At 39.8% G+C, this 25,112-nt stretch overlaps 1 protein-coding gene across 6 annotated transcripts in view; it reads left to right on the forward strand.

Annotated features, from left to right (window-relative positions):
- Positions 1-25,112, forward strand: part of LOC111874338 (RING finger protein nhl-1) — a 98,886-nt gene that overhangs the window by 19,963 nt on the left and 53,811 nt on the right. Inside the window, exon 1 of one of the 6 annotated variants that reach the window (XM_023869756.2) lies at positions 10,673-10,934. The exons of 3 other annotated variants lie outside the window; for them this stretch is intronic. The gene's annotated coding sequence lies outside the window, so the exon portion shown is untranslated. 2 more of the 6 variants (XM_023869755.2, XM_023869754.2) reach the window with 2 other exon arrangements.

Raw genomic sequence — 25,112 nt, forward strand, 5'->3', positions numbered from 1 at the left:
GGGATAGCGCAGTCGGTATAGCGACTTGCTACGGGCTGGACCACCGAGGGGTAGGAGTTTGAGTCCCAGTAGGGTCAAGAATTTTCTGAACGTCTCCCTGGGGTTCACCCAACCTCCGGCACTCGAACTCCGACCCCTTTGTCATCAAACCCATATCCAGTCGCTATACCGACTGCGCTATCCCGCCTCTTATTCCATCAAGGCAGAAGAAGAAAAAGTAGAAGAAGAGGAGGAGGTGTTATCAATTTATCACTATATTTGTAATCATTATCTTAATGTTGTTACTGTCCCACTGTGTAGATTCTAGCGCACAGAAGAAAAGGTGTGTCACGAAATTCCTCTTAGAACGTCTCTGCTTCCTGTAAATTCGTCACTCACTAATCCCCAGCAAAACTCATACAACTTGACATGCTGTAGTTTACTGAACAACGCCTGGAAAAGGACAAACGAACATGAAAGAGACTGCAGTGGTTTTGACATCAAAGAGGATAAGCCAATCTTGAAGACAGGCTTCATTACTTTAGAAACTTAACCGGTATTTGATGTCAAAAGCAGTTTTGAAAGAACTTGGAGAAGCCATCAAACTCCGCGAGTTCTATCGAACAGTGTGAGAGTGAGAACTGTACATGATTCTCCTCGTCTTTAGAGGACATTTAGCAAGTGACTCTGACCCACAACTTGGTCACTTTGCTTGCCGTCGCCAGTATATTAGAGGAAATAACACGGTCATATAATCAGCACAGAGTTTATGGACATATTGTATGAATAAGATTTCGAAAATTAAATCAAAATCAAATTTAAAAAGTGAAGAAAAACTTTAAAAATTAAATTGTTGCTGGATGCTGACCAGAATTAAAATGAGTTAATTAGCTAACATATTAACTTCTTACAGCAGAGCCATTCTTGAGAACTTAATAATCAACCAGTTACACAAGAAATCCGCGGCTTCTTATGCAGCCCAAAATTTTATTACCCAACTCACAATAGACAGCCCTCGTCCCAAAACTTGAGCCAAAGTAATTCAATCCACATTCGTTCATCCTACTTCTTTAAGATCATTATTAATATTATTCAGCCATCTACTCTTAGGTATTTAATGTTATTCCACCTCTTACGGTTTTCCGTTCAAAATTCTGTATGCATTACTCATTTCTCCTCTACGTGCTACATACTCTCCCAGTCTTATCTTTTTTGATGTCATCATTCTAATTATATGCGTTAAAAATGATTAATTCTAAATTTCATCGTTTTGAAATTCACCCAGACTCAATTTCTTCTTCAAACTCAGATCCAAATATTCACATAAGCATCCGGCTCTCGGATATAGTAAATGTATGTTATTTTCTTAATGTGACGAAGTAAATTTGATATACAGGGCAACAGACAAAATTATAGCTTCATGTTTTAATTTAACTCTTACGTATTGAGATAACAGACGGGAACATACAAATTTTAAACTGAGTGGGGCAAGCATTCCCCAGATCGAATGTGCTCTTGGTAACTTTCTGGTTAAGGCTTTCATTTTTGTAGTCTTTCCAAATATATATATATATAATTTTTTTCGAAATATTTATTATTTACTCTTTAATTACAGCATTGCTGGACTTAGGCAATTGTCACTGCAGAGAATATAAGTCGAGTCGAAATTTTATTGCTTGCTACTCTTCACTCACTGCAGATTTTTGTTTTATTTTCATCTTCGAGAGTAGTTTGTTCCTCTTCTTACTTAGCGTTAAATTTGTTGGTCATAACTTCAAAGCTTTGTAATTATATATTTATAAACAACATTTCGTATTAATATCTTTATAATCCAACTGAATATCAAGTTTCACACACCCTTCTCCATTGGTATGTTTGTTATCATCCTCACACCGAAAGCTAAATACTGATTTTATGCAATCATGTTGCTTTTTTTTTTCTTTCTTTCTTTTGGAGCCACAGCCCCAGTCTGGGTCGTGGGCTGCCTCCATGAAACTCTCCGTTTCACTTCGGTTTACTAGATCTTAGACATTCGGTAGACTCCTTGGGCGGGTGATCAGCCCGTCGCAAGGCCTCTCTACCTGTACACAAACACAGAAACACGCGCACACATACACACACACAAACACCAAACATCCATGGCCTGAATGGGATTCGAACCCATGATTCCGGCTTCCGAGCAAATGAAGATATTACATGCCTTAGACCGCTCGGCTACCGTGACCGGCTCATGTTGTTTTACGTTCTATAAAACTGTTACATTAACATTTTTCGAATACCTATTACCTGCCATATATCCTATCGAGAACCAACCAAAATGATGTGTCGCTTGTGTTCATACTGTCGCCTCCACCTCAAAAGTTCGTGCTTTCTCCGTGTTGTTATTACTGATTGTAGAAAATTAAAAAATAGTAAGTTAAGGTAACACAATACCATATTTTATTAATACAGGTTAAAATGTTAAAAAATTGACCGACATATGCTTAATGTACAGTAAGGAGAACAAAATATTGTCACGTGTTCCGGTTACTAAAGACGCGGGTTTGGATTGGTGAATCGGTTTATTGGATCTTCACTAGTCGTAACTACAATTAGTTCTTACACTCTCAATATTACTGTAATTATAGCACATGTAACGTCACAAACGAAGTCTTCTAATTCTTCTTCTGGTCACACTGCTATTCCCTTGGAACTTCGGAACTCAAGTGAAGTCAATTCTTATTCCCGTATTCTCTCGTACCCTCTCGGCAGGAGCCACACACGGAGAACACAGTTCTATTATTGCATAGCGCAGACCACACAGAGAACAAATCACGTGATATCTATCTCGCCAGTCCATTGGCGCACTGACGGTTGCCTAGCATCGAGCTATGAACATTCTTCCTATTGTTTCGTGACCTTACACAAGGTGTTTATCGCGCCGTTACAATAATTACTTTGGGAAAGAAATGAAAAGTCTCTTTGTTTTCATGAAATAGAATGGAAAGTTTGACTGTGCGTGATGACCTCGTCATGTAGACATACTGTGGAGTTGATATGAGCTCTGCGCCTTCTGAACCTTACCATCAAGTGAAGGTGAGCCTTAGCCCTCAGGATGGAGACTCGCATACTTGTTGGCCATTCTGCTAGATGTGTCCCAGAGTCTCTTTGGGCGTGGTGAGGAAGAAAAATGTATGCCTCTGCGAGGAATCGATCCACGCTCGTCCAACTCTTAGCCAGTCAGTGTATTGGAATTACCATTATAGAAGGAACTTTATATCAAGCTATTAAACATCGGTATTTAATAGCCAATATGTGACTCAAAACTGCTTAAATCGGCAATCGGTTTTGATACATTCTGGTGATAATTTGAACTGCGTATTACGTGACTGTTTGGTTTAACTATGCCGTTTCATTTTTACGCATAATTTAGGCGCTATATATCATTGAAGATAAGCGTGGCTTTTAATAATTAATCGGTAATAATGGCACGTGTTACCCAGAGGTCACAGTGAGTCAGTGAGTAATATAGGTAATAGAGAAAATCAAAGTCAAACAAACCTCACAAATTTAAAGACAGAAAATGCAGCAAGCTGATACTAACAAGAGAACCGGCACTTCTGCCGTAAAGATAAAACTCCTACCAAATCAAGTAACAAGAGGAAAAAGGGTAAGAAATATGGGCTAATGAATTATGACGTTGGGACCAGAGAAAATTTTACGTACACACAAAAACGTGGAGAATTTCCAGGCACTCAACAGAGACGCCTGAGTGAGGAAGATTAAATAAAGACGTAAGTAAAATGGTAAGGTAATAATGGGAATAGAGTAGAAAGCAAAAATGGAATCCCAATCAGGCGAAAGCAATTTTGAAGCCCACCCAAACAATTAAATCTTAAATAAAAAATAAATCATATTTTATTTTCATTTCATGCATCCTGTTGTGATATACAATTTTTACTAAAACCGTCACAACACAACTACGAGTATATCAAAGTCAGTGCCTAGTTTGGCACTGCTATATATTTCGGCTATTAGAAGCCATCATCAGGCACTATTGTGTTTTGACGATTTTAATAAAGAAATTATAAATCATATTTGACCGCTTTTGGGATAGGAGTGGCCCTCGGACGGCAGTCGCTAGGGGCCAGTTAGTGGTAAGGCCGGAAATGGGAAGGAAACAATAAGTAAGAGGGAGATACAGCAGAAAGGAAGGGGGAGGTGACGTGCAGAAATATGGCAATACATTACAATGGAAGCAGTGGTCGTTGCATATTTTAATATACAGCTAAAATATGACTCTAAGATCTGAGGAAAATCAAAGTAGATTTGAGGTCAGATAATCGTCGGCCGGGACTAGGTTCGAACGCTGACCATCCGGAGTAATAACCAGGATACTTACCAGCAGTTACCCAATTTTTTCTCTTCTACCGTTCCCAAAGACACTGCTGCATAAATCATTTATATGTCACCGAATTCCACGCCGATCTTCCTGCCCTCTGCAAGCGTTGCACGGTCCAATTCCGCATCGGCTCTGCTCTGTAGCTGTTCGGAGCATGCGCAACAAGACAACACAGGCAGCGCAAACTGCTTAGCTCTCTACGGAACTGCAAAACCGCAGAAACGGATACATTTCGCATTACTTCCATAATAATGTTAATTTTGTTCCGTGCATTACTTTACTCTTGAAGTTAATTTTAGATTAAATGCAAGATTATGTAAACAAACAAACTCCGTGGCTTGAGTCCGCAAGTGAACTATACCGACCGAGTGACCTTCTCTCTTAAGCGAAGTTAGTGCCAACTCTAGCGAATAGAGGGTGTCGCGTTGTCAGCGTAACGAATCCCCACGACCGTTAATTTCGATTTTCTAGACCGGAGCCGCTATTTACTCGAAATAGCTCCTCAATTATCCTCACAAGGCTATTGCATATAATACATATTTTATTTTACAATATGTATCTTCAAACATTTATAATGTTTTACTTGGTGGCGAAATTTCCTTCTTTTATAAAAGTTTGAGGTCTATTACCGAGATACAAAAGCTCTCCATTGGACAAAATCCAGAGGCAGCTGAAACCAATCTTGATTTCCACATCTTTCTTTCTGTAATATAATGTACCTACAATTTTTCTACAGTGTAATATTTCTATAATGCTTCTTTATTATATCCTGCTGCCTACGTAACGGGGGCACGCGGTAGCGTAGTTCATTGAGGCACTATACTAAAAGCCGGAAGGTCGAAGGATCGAATTCCCATGAGGTCATTGGATTTTTCAATTGACCAATTCCTTCCAGCCGCACTATGGCCCTGGGGTCGACTCAACCTCTAACAGAAATGAGTACCAGGAATCTTCCTGGGGGGATAAGGGGCGGCCGGCGCGTAAGGCTGACAACCTCACCGCCATGTATAAACAGACTGTCTCGAAGATGTGGGAGCCTCGACCTCTCACAACTCTATGGGTCTTCACGGCCTGTTGCAGGGACAGCTTTACCTTTGCCTAGATACGTAATTGTCCTTTGAGTCTTGTCTTCGCTTCAGATGTTCCGACTAAAATGCTGACATTTCTAATCTCCCCGTGATATNCTTCCAATTTCTTCCCTTAAATACAGGCAAATTTGTACATCGATACAACCAACTAACAAGCTCCATGCAGCCGAGTTCTTGAGAAGCCGCCTGCCTCTCGGAGACTGAAGAATTCCCCCAATATTTATTGAACCCGAGGGTTCATTACAGTGTTCACAACAATCCGCCACTGATCCTTGTCTTGAACCAGGTGAAGCCAGTCTGTACTATCCCAACCTATTTCTTTGCGTATTCTTCCTCCTATTGGCCTCTTCTCTTTTGGTTTTCCTGCCAAACACCATATACACTCCACCTCCTGTTCTCTCTCACGCGTGCTACATGCCCTGTCCATCTTATCTTCCTTAATTTGGTCATTCTAACTATATTTGTCAAGGACTAAACGTTATGAAGCTTCGCATATAATTCCCACAGACTCTTATTATGTCATCTCTCTTTGTTGTAAATAACTTGTCAAGCACCCTGTTTATAAACGCCTACATCGATATAAAACAGATAAAATTACAATTTCATATATTTTGGTATTTTGTAATTTCTTCTAAAAACTCCGTGGTTTTAGTCAACAAGCGAACTATACCGACCGAGCGACTGCAGCTTGTCGGCGAAATTAGTGCCAACTTTAGCGGATAGGGGGTGTCAGGTGGTCAGTGCAACGAATCCCCACGGCCTTTAATTTCGGTTTTCTAGACCGAAGCCGCTACTTTTCAATTCAAGTAGCTCCTCAGTTATCCTCACGAGGCTGAGTGGACCCCGTTCCAGACCAACTACGTACTTATAAAAAAATCTGGTAGCGCCGGGGGATCGAACTCTGACCAGTAGACCACAGAGGCGGTCGTAATTTCTTCTATAGAGAATGAAATATTCATAATGAACAGCCACAAACATTTCCCGAAGTTAATGTCGTCCAAATCCTACTGCGAATATTGAACTTTTTATTTCAATAAACACATTGTCATTTTCTGAATACGTTTGAAGAATACAGCGTATTTTATTTTAAATTTCGATTTGCCGCAACACATCAGTTTCAAGACTGTGAGTGTAACATTGCTCCAGTAAATTTTGGCCACAATTGTGTCAAGCGAGACGCGGGACTTCATTTAAAGCGGAACCCGTTCATTAACACGTCTCGGTCGGCCATGTTGGAATGAGGTCACTAGGTCTGACACATTAAAAATAATCTGCGCCAGAAGCTGTCTTAGTGTCACTTTTACTTGGAAGTAAACGTAAGAGGGAAATCTATCCCTGTGCTTAATTAAGCACTATGCCTATTGGGGAGTGGAGCCACAGCAGCTCAAATTCGCTGGAAACACTGACTGTCTCTGACTGAAGCGCTTCGTGTTTTCTTCAGCCTCTCCATACCAGTGTCGTGATAGTGCCGTAATTTAGGCTACGACCACTTCCTTCCCATTTACTATCATCCAATCATACGTTGCTATATATTGTTACTGACAGCATCGTTAAACAACAAATGAACGAAACGTCTTCATCGGATGGAGGCACCTTTACCCGAGATAGAGCCTGTGCGTAAATAATTAAGCACTACGCCATGAAGGTACGTGGAGGAGTGGATGCATCGATCTACGTGAGTGGTCAGCTTCACGCCTCGGTCGCTTTAATCCAGGGGAAAGAACCACCGGTACCCATTGGACAAGAGATTTGATGGTCCACAAAACCGGTCTGGGCATCATGGAGAAGAGAAAATTCTTGCCTCCACCAGCACTCGAAATCCTATCTTTCCGTCGTGCAGCCCGCAGCCAGTCGCTATGCCTACCACGCTATCCCGAGAGACCCCGACGATCGGCAGTTGTGGAGAAGAAGAGAGTCTCCTTTACCATAGGGAACCAAAGCCGAATTCCTCAGTTTTCTAGCCTGTAATCTAGTCACCAAGCTCACTGAGCTAACCCGGCCCCGCGTATATCTGAAGCAAATCACATGAATGAGTTGAGAAACCTAACATATAACCAATCTTAGGTGGATTGATAGTTATTTGCTTTATAAATGAGTTCTTTGTCACTAAACAACCCGAAAGTTCATCGCCGTCGTTACAAAATTCCTCCATTAGGCCTGATTCTGAGATAGTGGAAATCCGGCAGGTTTTATTCTGAGTGTAAAGAGCTAAATGTATAGGCTAGGTATTCAACAGAAAGCAGTGGTGAGACCCAGAAACTGGAGGTCAAGAGAAAAGTTTACCAACGGTTCTGATGAGATTTTAACCCCGGACGCCTAATCCGAAATCAGTTCCTTTACCTAGTTCTCAACTCAAAATTTGTTTTTGGAGCTACTGGTTCTGAACATGCCCAGCTCGACTCTCGGCCTGAATGACAACTGTCCTATTTAGTTATGTCTTCATTTTCCCCAAGCATGGGTAGATGAGAAATCCTGAAGCATGGTAGCATTTGTAGGACGTACATAAGACTGTGCCGATCACAGTGACCGGACGGTCTAAGGCATGAACTGTCGTCGCCCACTGAAACCTTCGGATCGTGGCTTCGAATCCCACTCGAGGCATAGATGTTAACATTTATTCTGTGTTTGTGTTGTTCTGTGTAGGTAGCGATCTTGAGGCGGAAAGATTCCCCGCCCAAGGAGTCCTACAGACTGTCTTTATGATTAAGGAACTGTAATACAGAGGCCAAGATTCATCACTGACTGTAGCGCCCACACACACACACACACACACACATATATATATATATATGCGTACGCCTATAAGCATTCAATTAATATTAAGATAAATGAAACAAATAGCCTATGAGAATGTGGGATTGATTCAACGGGCACAAAATAGGGTCCAGTATCGCGATTTTGTCAACGAAAAAACTAACCTTTGTTTCCACAAAGGCGACAAGTTTGTTATCTCTGAAACCATTTGCTTCTCAAGGTCTCTATACCAAGAGAGTAAGTTATTTGGTTAGATGTTTGGTTAGTGATTTAGTGGGTTACTTTGTAGCGTGTCTTTGAGAATATTATTATCGTGCGAAATTGAAATACAGTTTGAAACAAGAAAAATGAACAAGAGGCGATTGGTGCACTTCAGACTTTTCTGCCGCAAAATTAATTACGTCTTCTACAAAGGTTAAACCCTCTACGCACTACAGGGTGTTCCGTGATTGACGTGTCACGGTTGCTTGTATAACGTCTGTTATACAGCTGAGAACATGACGAGGAATGCAAAGCCACTTGGTGGAGGTAGTTACACTTAACCGTAGATTAAAACACCGTATATTGAACAGTGTTTCGCTAATCGTTGTCAGTTCGCAAAATTTAGTTCGTTTTAGTAATTATGTAAATTCTTTGTGTTGAATACTAGCACCTTTTCGGAAAAAAATTGATTCATTAATTATTATTATTACATTTTTTTTGCGTTTTACACAAATATAATTTTGTGACAAATTATTTCACACGGTGTAACGCGTAATTTTTAGTGTCCAATATCTGTGACTCGATGAGTAAATAATGAACTAGAATGAATGTGTAAAGAAACTGTCGTGGCCAAAATTAAGATGCCATCCAAGAGAATACCTGAAGGAACTGAGGAAAACCACAAAAACATCAGTCAAAATAGTAAATGACCCGTCTAAAAATATTTATTGTATCTTAAAAATGCTAAATTTTTATACTACAAATGAACATATTTAGAAATGACACAGGCAAGAAAATTTGTAAGGTAAGGTAGGCCGCACATCTGCATGCGTCAAGACATGTAACAGTCAAGACACGAAGTCAGCGACATGACGCAAAGAAAGGAGCACAGTTAAAACAAATGAGATTATGAAAACCATCACAAACCGGTATGAGTCACGATGCTGACGTTAGCTTTATGCTAACGAATCACGAATGAAGCAAGACTGCGTCTTTTGTCTCATGTCTTGATGCTTGTCTTGACGCAGTTGGTGTGCGGCCGCCCGTAGTCTGATATTTGGACTGTAGATTGGGCATGACACTCTTATGGAAGACCTCCAGTGTGAGACGAGGGAACACGCGCTCCAGTATATCGGCTCTTGAAACGGAAAAATTGTGAAACATTTTACTAAACAATTCACTGTTCCTCTTTTCCGTCCACTTATCTTCTTTATACTTGTCGGTATATAGTTATTTATCATAATTTATTTTAATCTTATATTTGCTCCTTCGGCATTCTAATAACCTTCTGCATATCTCTTCTCCCCCTTCAGTAAACTGACGCAGTCACCAGTCTATACATTAATTTAGGCTGCCAATTGTTGTATGAACATAAGTCCATTCGAGGCGATCTAAAAATGTATTCGTCTGCTCAAGACAGAGTCCAGTGCTATGTTGTTCTCTACGCAGTAAACCTACGCGCCGCATAAAAGCAGACTATGTCTTGCTCAGTTGAACAACTCTGCACATTCAAGAAAGAGTTAATTGCGCACTAGGTAATTAAAGCAAATACTGTCATTGTGCCACAGTGCCACGCCATAAAGGCGCATAGAGCTTCTTGATACCATTTTTAGACGGAGATGTGAGAGAGTTCTTGTACAGGAGCCCGGCTGGCACTCGAAGCAACTGTACCACGCGGACGTTTAAAAGAAATTTCCTGCCCCTCCAGGAATATCAAGTCTCCTAGTCTAGTGTGAAGCTAGCCATTTAACCGCCTGAGCTATTTGGGTTCAATTATACCTTGTGGACAATTTATCACTTTAACGTGTCTAGACGGCACTACAGATATGCGAGAAGTTTTTCATCCTTAAGGCGCTCAGACTCTCAGTAAATAGGATAGTCTTTATTTTGAAAATTATAAACTACCTAAGACAGTACTTGGTCGTTTTCCTTCGGAGGGTTGGTATTTTATATGTATAGACGCCAGACATTTTTTAATGAACGTATATACATAGTTTGAAAATATGTATGGATAAAAATATCAAAATTCAATATACAGGTGTTGTTGGTCGAAACTTGGATAACGTTCATAAAAGCTGCCAGCTATAAATTTCTTGAACGCCAAAAAAAGAAGAACATCGCTAAGACTTGTGGTTAGGGTACACGAACTTGAAAGCTCGCGAACTCCTAGCTGAGAGTAAGTTGGGTGGGGGGAGGAGATGTTAAGGGAGAAGAAGCTGTTAAATATAGACTAGCGTTCGGTGTATTCTAATGCCGCTTTAGTCAGTTACTTCTTTCGTGTTGTATCAATCGTGTCCTTGCTGTTGTCTTCAAATTTGAATGTATTGCTTCTATAATGAAACCGAATTATAATAAGGAAATATGTTACACCATTTGTTTTTTCAGTGAGTGTTTGAATACTGAGTTGTTATTTCTTTCTTGCAAGATTAATAATTTTATGTTAAAATATACGATCATTTCGTAAATCTTAACGTAGTGACATTATACTTTGGGTTATTGAACATTCAACGAGTTTTATTCTTCCGAGAGAGGTGAGTTGCCTGCGCAGTTCTCCGGTCAGTAGAATGCGTCGTAAAGGCATGTGAGCACGCAGTAACTATTCTGGTTGCTCCATAACATTACTGGAGTCTCGGGTAAGTCTTATTAGAGCGGTATTTTCTAATAGCAGATATCTACCATATGTTAAGTTTAATTTTTATGCAAAACTTCCACAAACAAAGTTGTACCCTACATCACATGTATACAGAATGGTCTTATTCGTGTGCAAGGGACAGATTTATTTATTACGAAAGAAACAAAGAGATTGTGTTACGGATTAGGTATCTTAATACAGTTTACCTCCATATTATTCTAAATTCTCTGCCCATCTCTTTAGACACATTGCTAAATTTCTCCCCTCATTTTGGCTAGTATTTTAATATTTGTTTTCCTTGTTAATTTGTCATTAGTTTTCTGATTACTTCTGCTTTCTTACTCTGTTCAAGATATTTAACCTTCCATATTTCTGCTTCTTTTGTATGCATATCCTCAGGTCATGTGTTTAGAAACCTCGCCCTTAAAGTCGAATTATCTTTTTATTACTTTATCTTCATGATGCTCGTTCTGACATCCATATAAATTTCGTCATTATATAATGTATCCTACATAACTGAAGCTTCAAGCCTGTCATACAGTTGTATTGTATATTACAAGGTTTAATCGAATAGGATACTTTTCTTCGCAAATCACTGACTTAGATTTTCCGATGGATGTATTTGTAATATCACAGTTCAGTGAAACGAGTACAGGTCTTAGCATCATTTTTCATTGAAGTCACTGCTACCCTTGATACTCGTACAGTAACGTAAATATGTTATTAAACTATATTGCTCTGGGAACTGTGCCATATTTCCATGGGAAGGATTGGACTGGTGCAGGATAAAGCTTAATGACGGGTTCCTATGAACACTTTGACGAAATTTTGGTTAGGTAAAAGCAGAATTTCTCTCAGCCGATTGATCCACTGTCGTGTTGTTAATAGCAATTGGTTACGCAGAATTACGGGAATTTGGACTTTTTCCATCGTCCGGAATTCTAGGTAATAGAGGACACGGCGTTTCGGAAACTGGGTCTTTTTCCGTCTTCAGCTGATAAAGGAAGACACCTACGCAGTTGGAAGACGGAAATAGATCCAGTTTCCGAAACGTCGTGTCCTCCATTGCCTAGAGTGTCCTCTATTATCTAGAATTCCGGACGATGGAAAAAGTTCAAAACCCCAGTAATTCTGTGTGTCATCCACCATCGTCAGAACCCTTTAGAATCAACAATTTGTTAATAAGTTAAGTGGTTAACCAGTTACCGGCAGTCATATGGCTGGGTGCCTACACGATTGTTTAGTTAGTTCGTGAATTTCTAATACGGATCGATACTGCATTAGAGAAGCTGGCGTTTGAACATGTTTGTTGATGTAAACGAATACACGTCGTTGCACAGGCCAGCACAGGCATCTGTGTAACCTACACACGAAAGCTCATTTAATGGCCTGCATGATCACAGGGAAATACGCCGTATAATCATAAATATTTGCGGGCGGAATTAATGTCAAGTTGCGCCCAGATTTCAGCGTGGGCGCCGTTCTTGAAATAGAATTGGGCTCTCATTTCCCTCACTGATTACGTCAAGTTTTCCTACACACAGTCTGATTCAAAAATTAGAATTTAACTTTGAGATTATGACGGGCTATTTAGCGACTTTGTATCAGATACAGAAACTTTTTTAACGCAGAATTAGATGGTTCTACATACAACCCACTGGATATCAATCTTGCGCCAACCGAAATCTGAACTTGCAATCTAGGAGTACAATCTCTTTCAATGTTTTTTACTTTTCGAGAATGTAGGAAGGTTATTTAGACATGATACATCAACTGCGAAAGATCATTTAAGTATGTTTACATCAGCTGCGATTATGTTAGTAACAACCCCACAATTCAGAACACAAAGACTTCAGTGTTTGCTTATATGACGAGTATATATCAGTTGTGAAACTATTTTCATCATATGTAGATGAATATGTACAGTGACCTGAAAATAAACTCCAGTATATATAAGGATATAAATTTCAGATTAGCCTTTACACCGACAGAAGATCGATTCGAGTATCCCTATCTTCTGAATACAATCCAAAATATATTGCCATCTTAGCTGACCTACTCAGCTGTTGCGAGAAGAATATATTCAGTTAGAAGGGGTGCTCCGTTCTCTTCTTTTTTATTATTATTGATAATTATTTTTGTTGAAGCAAGGTATTTTTTAGTTTATAATGTTGTCGATGACTCAAACACTACTGCTTCAAATGTTTGTGTAGCAGAGGGAAGGCAGCAGTTTTGTCCTCATTTTAAGTACTGCCTTGGCATTTGCCTGGAGGGGCTGAAGAAAACTGCCAGTAACCCAGGTCAGAATAATCGGTGTTCTGGCCAGGATTCGAAAGGAACACCTCCCGAATACAAGTCAGAAGCTTTTCTTCCTCAGAGAACTTACGCGGTAAATGCAGGGTCCTACTGTAATTTCACAGCGATTATTTTTCCCCTTGGCACTGCAGCCCCAGTGGGCCTAGGCCTACCTCCATGAACTTCTGCGTTCACTTCGGTTTTTCTAGATCTTACACATTCGGTAGGACTCCTTGGGCGGGTAATCGGCTCTTCGCAAGGCCTCTACCTGTACACAAACACAGAAAAACGCGCGCGCGCGCACACACACACACACACACACACACACACACAAACAAACTAAACATCCATGCCCTGAGTGGGATTCCAACCCACGATCCCGGTTTCGAAGCGAGCAAAGACAGTACATGCCTTAGACCGCTCGGCTACCGTGACCGGCACAGCGATTATTTATCAAGTGTAAATTACTATGAAGAGCAAATCCATAGAAGTAGCACAGAAAATTGGTCTATTTTTAGTTTTTTTTTACATTTTTTTTTAGTTTTTATTTTTACAATCTACTCAATATACATAAATAGAGTAATTAGTAACAGGGATGGGTGTGTGTAATATTGAAGCAGGTATCATCCTCCGATGATTCTCTGGTGCTTATCTAATGAGATCCTCTGGCCATATTCTATTTAGTCTTCTTTCTATTGCTGGTTGGTTGAAGAGGTTTCTTATTAGTTGCTTGTTGTTTTGAGTGGTCCGGTTTTTTGTTTTTCTCCGCGTATGCTCCGATGACTCCTGTTACATATGGCATGCTTAGATCATTGTGTAGGGTAGCGTTTGATACGTACCAGGGAGCATTAACTAGTCTTCTTAGCGTTTTGGATTGGAACGTATGGAGAATTTTTGTGTTGGAAGGTTTGCTGCATCCCCACAACTTAATCCTGTAGGTCCAGACTGGTTTGATTATCGGTTTATATAGGATTATTTTGTTTTAAAGAGATACCTGTGATTTTTTATCGATTAGCCAATTCATATTTCTGGTTTTGAGCTCTAGTTGTCTTCTCTTAGCTTTTATATGTGTTCTCCAGGTTAGAAGTTTTCTTTTTCAGGAGAAACTGACGACACATAAGAATTAAGTAGGTCAGGGTTTCAATGTCCCAGCAGGGATTCAACCTGGATTCTTCCACCACAAAAATCAAAGATATAATATCCATATCTAATACGTCATGCATATCCACTGGGACTACTGGGTCCAGTATCAGGGGACATGTGCAGTGCCTCAGACTCCCCTGCCAGTGCTGACGGCTTGAAATAGATCATCCAGGCGCTTGATCGAAGCCGGACACGCGTGTGGCTTGTTTTATCATCCTATAAACCCTTCGGACCCAAGTCATCAAGAAGAAGTCAGTTTCTGTGAAGTAATGGTTTTCTGAACTCACAGATATGGAGAGGACATAAAACAGTGTAGTGCTTCTCCTTCTAGGGCCTTGTTCCCCCTTTCTCATAATTTCTCTTCTCTTCTGATCTTTCCCTTCCTCCAGTTTAATCTCCTAGACTGCTCTTTCTCCTTGTTATTTTTATTCCTTTAAGTACCTTCGTTGGGAGCTGGGATAGCGTAGTCGGTATAGCTACTGGCTGTATAATCGAGGGGTCGGAGTTCGAGTTCGGTTAGGGTCAAGAATTTTCTCTTCTGCACGTCATCCAGACCGGATCTTGGGCCCACCCTGCCTCCTATCCATAAGGACTGGAGGCTATTTCCCCGGGAGTACAGCGGCCGGGACGTGAAGCTGACCGTTCACCTACAACTAGCACCGAGATCAAGAAAACATGGATCTATACATCCATCCTCATACGTCTTCATGGCCTAGTGCTTAATTAGTCAGGGACAACTTTACCTTTTTTAACTACCTTCCTCTCTCTCCACATTCCTCCCCCTTTTCATCCTCCGTTGCCTTCTCTACTTCATTTTGTTTTTATACTGTTTCAGTTTCTGCAAAATAAAATTGCAAGTACAGAGTCTGTAAGAGATCGATTGGAGAATATTAAATAGAATATTACGCGTAACTTCTATTCAGACATGTGTCCGCATTTCATTCTCCCGGAAAACGTGTGGCAAACTTCAGTTAATTTGGCATAGAAGGTAAAGGTAAAGTCATAACTGTGCTTAATTAGTTTATCACTACCATGAAGATGTATGGGGGAGTGGGGATACAGCTCCACCATTTTTTACCTCGCCACTAGATGGATGTGACTTGCCAGTTAAACCCCCCCTGCAGAATTTAATCCCAACTTCCTGCAAATTAATGATTATAGCTGATCAATACAGGCTACTCTAAACAGAAATTTTCCAGAAAATTTAGTCATATGCCTTGTTGTGGAAGGTATGTAATTCACGTTTTCTTGAACATTTCTGTTTATCGATCAGCTGTAATCCTTGGTTTACATGAATCTCGAGTTAAATTTTATAATATTTATAAAATAATATACAGTATGAAATATTGGTGCCTGACATTAATTAGATCCATTACAGACCCGTGTATTAAGTGATCAGATACGGGCCATATGCTTAATTCCATTTATGGTAGGTTCATACCTTTTCTCTTCCCTACCACATTCAGATCCACAATGGAAACCACATTGCATTCTATATAATCGAATGAGTACAGAGGGCTCTTTTCTCAGGGTAGTACGGCCGCAGCCTTAAGAAAACATTTGTAGCAAAGACAAGATCAGATGTGCATTGACATTTACCTCGTCTTCTTCCGTCGGTTTTATGTTACAGGGCGTGAGGACGGTGACAATTTTATATTTAATTTAACATGTATATATATTTTGTTGCATGTAGATCCGTTGCTAAGTAACGGCCCCGTAAACAAGTACGTTTCCACGGCAACAAGAGATACAGCAACAATAAAGATAAATTTCCTACGCGATCCGTGCCGAGATGTTATAAAGAGGACCAATTAGCAGCTGCAATTAGAGAACTGCTGGGGTTCAGTCGTTGTGAGCTGTTGCTGTAAGCAACTGGTAGCTGAGGCCGGGGATAATTCAGGAATCCAGAGGAAGGGAAACTTCCGACGTTGGAAGCCGCTACCAAGCAAAGGCAGTGAAGACGTGACTGTGGATACTAGCGTGTGTGTGTGAGAGAGAGTTGCAAAGTGTAGTCATGCGCTGTATCAAAGTGTCCAACAAATCCGGCCGTCAATCCAATACTTGTTTTAGTCACTCTACCACGTGACAATATATATATATATATATATAACTATTCTCCAGTGTTTAACTATAATAATCAAATTAAAATGGATGAGATAGGCAGAGCATGTAACGCGCATAGAAGAGAAGAGGAATTCATACTGAGTTTTAATGGAATATTTGGAAGGAAAGAGACCATTAGGGAGAGAGGGACGTAGTTGCGAGAATAACATTAAAATAGAGTTTAGATAAATAGAATTGGGTGGTTTTCACTGGATTCAATTGGCTCGTCACAGAGATCAGTTGCGCGCTCTGGTTAATATTGTAATGAAAATTCGGGTTGCATACAATTTTGGGAAATTCGTGAGTAGCTGAGGGTTTGGTGGCTTCTGAAGAACAACTCGGCCCAATGGATTTAATTAGTTACTTAATTAGAAATTATCGTTCACATGTATGGTTCTTTCACTGCTTCCTACAGCCCCCTTGGGCCCTGGCCTCAGATTTTCAGTTTCATGATCATTTTACAGACGGTAGGACTCCTTGGACGGGTGATCACCTCGTCACAAGACATCTACCTAAACACAGGTCAACACAAATACAGAATAAACACATACACATAACGAACATCCATGTCTTGTGTGGAATTCGAACCCACGATTCTGGCTTCCGAGCGAGCGAAGACAGCACATGCCTTAGATCGCTCGGCTACCATGACCGGCTATCACATATATGTTTTTTCCCCTTGGCACTACAGCCCCAGTGGGCCTAGGCTTACCTCCATGAACTTCTCCGTTTACTTCGGTTTTTCTAGATCTTACATATTCGGTAGGACTCTTTGGGCGGGTGATCAGCTCGTCGCAAGGCCTCTACCTGTAAACAAACACAGAAAAACGCACACAAACATCCATGCCCTGAGTGGGATTCGAACCTACGATCCCGGCTTCCGAGCGATCGAAGACAGTGCTTGCCTTAGACCGCTCGGCTACCGTGACCGGCTTATCACATATATGTACGTACATAAATGTATATATGACTTGTTTAATGGTACATTATATTTTTGTTATTTGTCACTTCCGTAATTTTTAATATGCTGTTTACATAAATGAACAAAATAAATGAATATTTGTATCTCTGCGAAGTAAATTATACATACAGCTGACCATCCTCATCAGTAATTCGTTCGTCATCTTGACAGATATAGTCCAATAAGAAGTTACAATACAAAATAAAGTATTTCCAAACTCTGTGCACTCGACAATGAAGAACGCTTTTCGGTCTGCTTACTCGGAACCCAAAACTTATGTGGAAGAAGGTTATGGTTCTTCAGCTGGTGAAGCTGTCGAAAAATCACCAAAATATTCAAGAAGCAGTGATGTTTAGAATCCGGGTCCAGCCTGAGAGAATATATGCCCTATCCTTGTAGATCTTCCTTCTCTAGCAAAATTAAATGTAAATTGTCATAAAGGCAGAAGAAAATGGGAACGCAAATGATATACAAACAGTAGTTCTGGAAACATTTAACCCTTCAAAGTACAGTCGTTCTTATATTGTCTATATTTACTAACTTGCTTTAAACTGGATTGTTCCTTTTATTTTCACAATTTAGGATATTCCAAAACAGGGAAATTCATGTTGTATAAACGAAGGAGTCAGTAAATAGATGAAAAATGGAATTAAAACAGCTGTAATGGACATAATAGGTTTTCTATATGTAATACTAGGTAACAGCACAGGTAGCAGACGCATATGCTCATGTTCAGAAGCTGGTTTCAGTAGTCAGAGTGACGACAGTGCTTGAATATTATACTACAAGAAACAGAGTTCTGTGCGCTTTCTGTGGGGAAAAGGATTCAATGCAAAGGATATTCATAGACAAATATTTCCTGTTTACGGTCGGAAATGTTTATCGCGTAAAACGGTTCACAGCTGGGTGGCAAACGTTTCGCTAATGACGAAGGGGTTGAAACGGAGGTGCGGAATTGGCTGATACAACGGTCAAAAGGCCTCTATGCTGCCTCCATCTTCAGAGTAGAAAAATCAGTGAGAGAGGAACCAGCGTGAGGAGGTTGCTGCAGACTCAGCTGTTTCCTCGCTTGCGGATGTTTATACTCTGCAGATGGAGGCGATACAGTCCTCCGAAACCTTCGATTCACACAATATCTACACGGCGCCACATCCCAGAAGACGGCTTCCTTCATAGACACCGCCGTGAGAACAACAAATTTTAGTAAATTCAAAGTAAAATTACGGACGAATTTTCACAATAACTCAGCAAGCCTGATAAAAAGTTCTCATGGGCCGATTCCGGGCAGAGAAATGCAATTTTCTCAACCCTGGTTTAGCTACAGACAGCATCGTAAAGCAACCCCTCCTCCCCAACAATATCGATAAAGATATGAAAGAATATCATGAATCTTCGGGAAATAAGTCTTGGGGCCCGGAGATGGAATACTTTAGGATCATGCCCACTAGCAGCATTACTTAGCGTCTAAGACGGAATAGAAGAAAATACTACTACATGCAACTTACTTATGGAGCTGAGCCCTTCTTGAGGAGTAGCCAAATCTGTAGCTACTCAATTTCCCAGCATTTCATGGAAACCGAAAGTTCATTACCGTGTTCACAAGAGCCTTCCAATGGTCCCCATCCTGAGCCACATCAATCCAGTCCACACCATCCCATTCTCTCTCTCTAAGATCCATTTTAATATTGTCCACCCACCTACGCCTTGGTCTTTCCAGTAGTCTCTTTCCTTCTGGCTTTCCCATGAATATCCTCTATGCATTCCTCTTCCCCCCCATTCGTGCTACATGCCCTGCCCACCTATTGATCATTCTAATTACTCTTGGAGAAGAGTACAAGTTATGAAGCTCCTCATTATGCAGTTTTCCCCAACCCCCTGTCGCTTCATCCCTCTTCGGTAAAATATTCTCCTAAACACCCTGTTCTCAAACATTCTCAGCCTATGTTCCTCCCTTAATGTCAGAGACCATTCACACCCATACAGAACCACAGGCAAAATTATAGTTTTGCATATTCTAATTTGTATGATTTGCGACGACAGACGGGAAGACAAAATGTTCTGGACTGAATAGTAGCAAGCATTACCCGAGTTCAATCTCCTATTAGTTTCGTCCTGAATCAGGTTTTGATCTGTTATCGTTGTTCCCAAATGTGAAATATTAATTTTTCAAAATGAAGTAAGATGTACCTAACTGTAATATCTGACCCCCGTAAAATAAACCGCGAACAGTAAGCCACGTGTCAGCCATTTGTTCAACAAACCACTCGTAACTGAAAGGGCCTATTCTAATAACAGAGGCTTGAAGTATAGGCCCAGCGAGCTGGAACTCTACAAATGCCGGGTGGATCAGAAAGTGTTAGTGCCATGGGAGACGTATATGAGCAGTAACCCCCTTCCGTTCCCCTCGGGATGAAGTCTGGACTGGGAGCTGTGTTTTTGTGGAGCTAAATGTGGAATCAGGGTCCGTCTTACCGACCGGCAGGGATATTAACAGTCGCGAAGAGACGAGACGGCGTGTGCTGGACAGCAGCCGAGATGGAAATGTCCGCTAGTTTGGTAAAATAACACAACAGCAGAAAAAATAAGTACTTCAGAGCTCCACACAAACAAATATATTTGGACATATTTAAGGTAAGCTAAAATCTTCAGTGATTGTAGTTTTTTAACTCTAATTTGTCTTGTCATTCCCGTCTGTAGTATGGGCAGTTCAAACGTTTTTTTTCCTAATTATATCTTGGGTTAAGTAATTATTTCTTTTGCGCATTAATTTTAATCAGAAGCAAATAAGCATCAACTCTGATGTGTCTTTTACCTCCTCTAACCCCGCCCCTACAGTACAGCTGTTATTTGGGATATTTTTTACAGTATTAAATTTGATGTGTGCACACCTATCGTAAATTATTTATTTAATAAATTTTACATTTGTAATTCTGTATTTCATTAAACGTGTATGTATCCACAGTCCGTCAATAATGCAACAATTGTTTATTCACCATTTAACACTTAACACAACATGTTTCGGCCATAGATGGCCATCTTCAGGTGTCTTAATGCGTCCAGACTGTTACACTGCTTTGATGTGCGCTAAAACCGCGCGTCGCAGTCCATTTAAAAATAACGTAAACAATTAATTAAAATTCATTAAATTACCTATTAAATTTTTTTCGTAAAATCCTATTCCACCTCATAAGGGGCGTCGTCCACTTGTTTGGAGCTATGTGATATTCCAGAAGGTTTGTTTCTGCAGCTTGCTTTTCTGTTTGTTAGCCCGTTGTTTTGCTAAGTCTGCTCTCTGCAATAAGCCCCTTGCTTGTGCGTATCCTCTAGCAGCGTGTAATGTTGTCTTCAGGTTAATTATTTCCAGAGAAATCTGATATAGTATAAATTATACATTAGTGAATATGTGTACTTAATACGAAATATGCACTGATATATTCCTCTGATAAAAAATGGAGTCACTAATAGACCATCAAGTTCCCTGTCCGAAACCAGTATCTCCTTGTTTCGAACTCCATGTAAGTGACAATTTCAGGACGACAGATTCCTCACCTGAAAACCACTTGAACCCTAAGTAAATTCCATGAGCTGCCATGAATGCTGCTGACAAGAACATCTAATACCGTGAGCAAGACCCATTGGAGTGCAGAACTTGACTTTTTTAAACTAGTACTTTTGTATCTGTATGCCCCTTGCATACAGGCCGAGAAAACGTATTATACTTCACGCACCTAAAATTAGTACAGAAACTCGCAATGAATCCCATACGTAAAGAACTTTGCATAGTCATTTGTCTCGAGCGATTTTCAATTTAGTCATGAAGTTCTGACGGAATAACTTGGATTTCATGGCTCATTTGCCTTTCTCATAGACAAAGAAAATGTTCTCGGTGCCTCATTAATCTCCACGCCCTAAAGACCTATGGGGAAGTGAAGGTACAGCTACAATCATTCGTAAACTTGGCACTAGATTAATGTAAGTTATTAGCTTCAAGTTCCGGTCTCTTACCCTCGGCGAATGAGCTCCCCGTACTCATTGGATGGAAGGGTCGGTCTTTATGCCACGGAAGTAGAACATTCTTTAGCCTCTATCGGGAAACAAACCCTAATCCTTCGGGGCACCAGCTTGTAGCCTAGTCCCTATATAGACTGAACTGTGAACAGATTTTTTATACTTTCATCTCTCCAACGAGCTATCTTAGAAAATACAACGTGCAGGCATGTACAAACACCCGCCATTTCATATTTCACGACTCTAGAATTTCAATAAATGCAACACTATTGGATTATATAATCCTGGTAGAGAAGCAGCTTCTCTTGAGTGTAATCAGACGCTCAGGTCATGTACAAGAAGGAAGCAGACAGTCTTAGGTGACAAATGTTTGTAACTAGACCGCATTCGCGACCCATATGCACGGAGCTTCATTCGACTCCGATTCAGCACTTTGAATAGTATAATAAGCAGAGCAGTACCAGTTTCGCTGCTGCTACTGCTGCAACTAATTTTGGATCCACATCCTGAACTCACAGTGAACTGTAGAAACGTACATGTTTGTCCAAGCAGAACGTGACACCAGCGCATACGTTAAAAAAATCGGCGTTCTCTCATGTGGTGACGAAATGCAGTTGAAATGTCTGTCTCCTCGTCTTCAGTCTAATCATCTTATAATGAATTCCGGATAAAAATTCTGCTTGCCTACTGCAGATTTACAGCGCCACAGATCTTGTCTCTTTCATGTCTCTTTTAGATAGGATCTAAAGTAAATTTACAGCCCAACAATAAATTAGACTTACCTCACGGACTTGCGCACTAGATTCCGTGTAAAGTTATCGTACAGTGGAATCCTAGTCGAGTCAGAATTTCTTTCCTTTTTGCAACTCTTATTATTACAGATTATTTTATTATGTTTAATTATTTTATAATGACCCCTTCTCAATTATTAGAACAATAGTGTTTTAATGAATGCGTATATACACATATTTTTTTTACCACAGTGATTGACCTGATTGCAAAAATTTATTTCTTGTTATTGTCTGAATCATAAAAATTCTTTTGTCTGTCATTTTCATGTGTATGTTTATTTTTCCCTTTGTTCGTGCTTACGATATAGTTGGCTTTTGGGGTGTAAGAACACAAATAATTAAATTATTAAACCATGTTATTAGCATTTTCATCATAATTCTGGAAGAACTTATTAATCAAGCACAAATGTTGTCTACCTTGTGTGTGTTCCTGTGTGTCTCGAACATAACCTCAGACTTTCGCAACGTCGCCACATGTGTAATTAACAAATGAAAGAATATTTCTAAAAAAAATGTAGCTATGTGTATGACTTTTCATTATACCAAATTTTACTTACTTCGTTTGTTATCCTAAACAAAAATTAAATCACATAGAAATATAACTTTGTCTATAGTCTTGTATTGGTGTAAAATTTTGTCTGTTGTTCTGAACAAGAATTGTAGTGCTAATGATTATCTTAGGCTTAAAGAGAGGACGGGAAGAGGTATGCCTCTAACGAAGAGCCTCATGATTTGTGCGTTATGCCTAATATTTTTGTAGTGTTTAATCCAAGGAAAACAGGATAGGCAGGCATATAGCACGCATGAGGGAGATGAGAGAGCCGAAAAAATCTTGTTAAGAGCCTGAAACGAAGAAACCATCTGGGAGACCTAGATTGTTACGAGAGGATAAAATTATGTAGGTGTATGTGTTCTGGACGGAATTGATTGGAATCAGAACAGGGTTCAGTCATGTGCTCTTTTGAACTGAGGCTTTGGTTTTCATATAATGCGGGGAAGTAAGGATGTGTTTTCAACATATTTGCCAACTTGTGGTACAGTAGTGAGAATATGTTTAGCCACATTTGTTTTCGCCTATCGGCTTGTGCTGCATCTGTATTTCCTTTATATTTATTACATATAAAGATTTTGCAAATACATATTTTTAATCTTAATACCCTTACTCTTCTAATCAATTACTCCTTACTAAAATTTTCTTACCCTGATAGCTTTACTTGTTAACTCCAATTCATAATACCAACAGTTAAATGAGTGGAAAACTTAGAGAAGTTTATCCATGTATATGCACACATAAATAGGCATAACTTTAAAAAAATTAATATGATTTTGTATGCTCTGAAATACTGAACTACATTTCCGAGCACTGGCGCTTGGAAAGCATCAAGAAATATTGCTATAAAAGAAAAAAATTCCGCTGAAGCATTACATGTCTCTAGTGTGACCTACTACACATTGTAAAGGTTAAGCTTTTTTCAATAATTTGTAGTCCTCGACAGGTCCTAATGTTTTGTACGTGTGTGAAAAACAACTTACGTTGCTGTCTGCTGCACATGTGCACAAACACAGATACTGTATCAATTCCGAGTATTTTTATAACGTGCCTTTTGTTTTCGTCTTATAAATTTCTGCAGAACAAGCAGAAAATCTGCCACATACCGCTACAAAAGGCGAAAGAAACTAACCATTTATTTCAACAGTATTGTCTCCTCGGATGTGACACATTTTGGTCTGGTAGAAATTTACTTCTACCAGTTTACACGGCATCACATCCAAGAAAATAATATTCTCATAATCACCACAGTGAGAAATTAAATCAAATATAACCGTTTCTTTAATAAAGTTTATCAAGACTAAATCAACATTCCAGAAGGCTCTATCATTGCTTTGATTTTACAGTTTCAGTGACATGTTGATATTCAAACTTTCTTGATCTCCTTGGCATATACGTTACAGTACAGACTTGAAATCCGTTACTGCCATGTCTTACTTCTGCAAGATAGAAACCCCTAAGCACAATAGATTAATTAATAGTACCGGGCAGGAAAGAGAAATTCCTGCAAGCGTTGGTAAAAACCACAATCTAAATTTAAATATCTCCGAATATCTTAAAGACGGAAGCAGTATGTTTCTCCGAAACTTCAGTATCCCATAAAACTACAGGGTATTTCGTCCAGGAGACAACAATTTCTAGTATGATGATCTGTTTAAGTAAAAAATACTTCTTACCAGATTTCCGTCAGAAGCAAAACTACTTCTCTTTTGCTCTATCATTATGCAGAATCGTCACATATTAATTACTCGGTTTTTCTTAAGCTCAGTGACATATGGAAGCATTGTCGTGAAACAGAATAATCAATTTTCCGTTTCTTTTATTTTCTCCACAAAATTTTGCAGAAAGTTCTTCATGCCATTAGAAATAAACAGAAATTGAAGTCATAAAAAGTGAATGAAATCAATGGAAGGAAACACAACTTTCATGCAATGTATAACGTGGAGCAGAGTACACAAACGCGAACCGCAGCAAAATATTTAACTTTATTCCTGTTTACTTGCTTTTGACAGATCTCTTGTTGTGACGCGCATGCGCAAACTCTGCGCTCGGGACTGAGGTTTCTGGTGGTGTTCCTCTCCATTAGGAGCAAATGTAGGACCTCAAAACATGTCACGACCCTTCTTTCCATGTCATTTCCGATTATGCAAAGCCTCTCCTCCTTTCAAAAATATTCAGCGTCGTTAAATGAAACATAAAACCAAATAGACTGATGATTAGTGCTCA

Source organism: Cryptotermes secundus, unplaced genomic scaffold (genome assembly GCF_002891405.2).
Source record: "Cryptotermes secundus unplaced genomic scaffold, Csec_1.0 scaffold49, whole genome shotgun sequence".
In the NCBI taxonomy this organism is placed as follows: Eukaryota; Metazoa; Arthropoda; class Insecta; order Blattodea; family Kalotermitidae; genus Cryptotermes; species Cryptotermes secundus.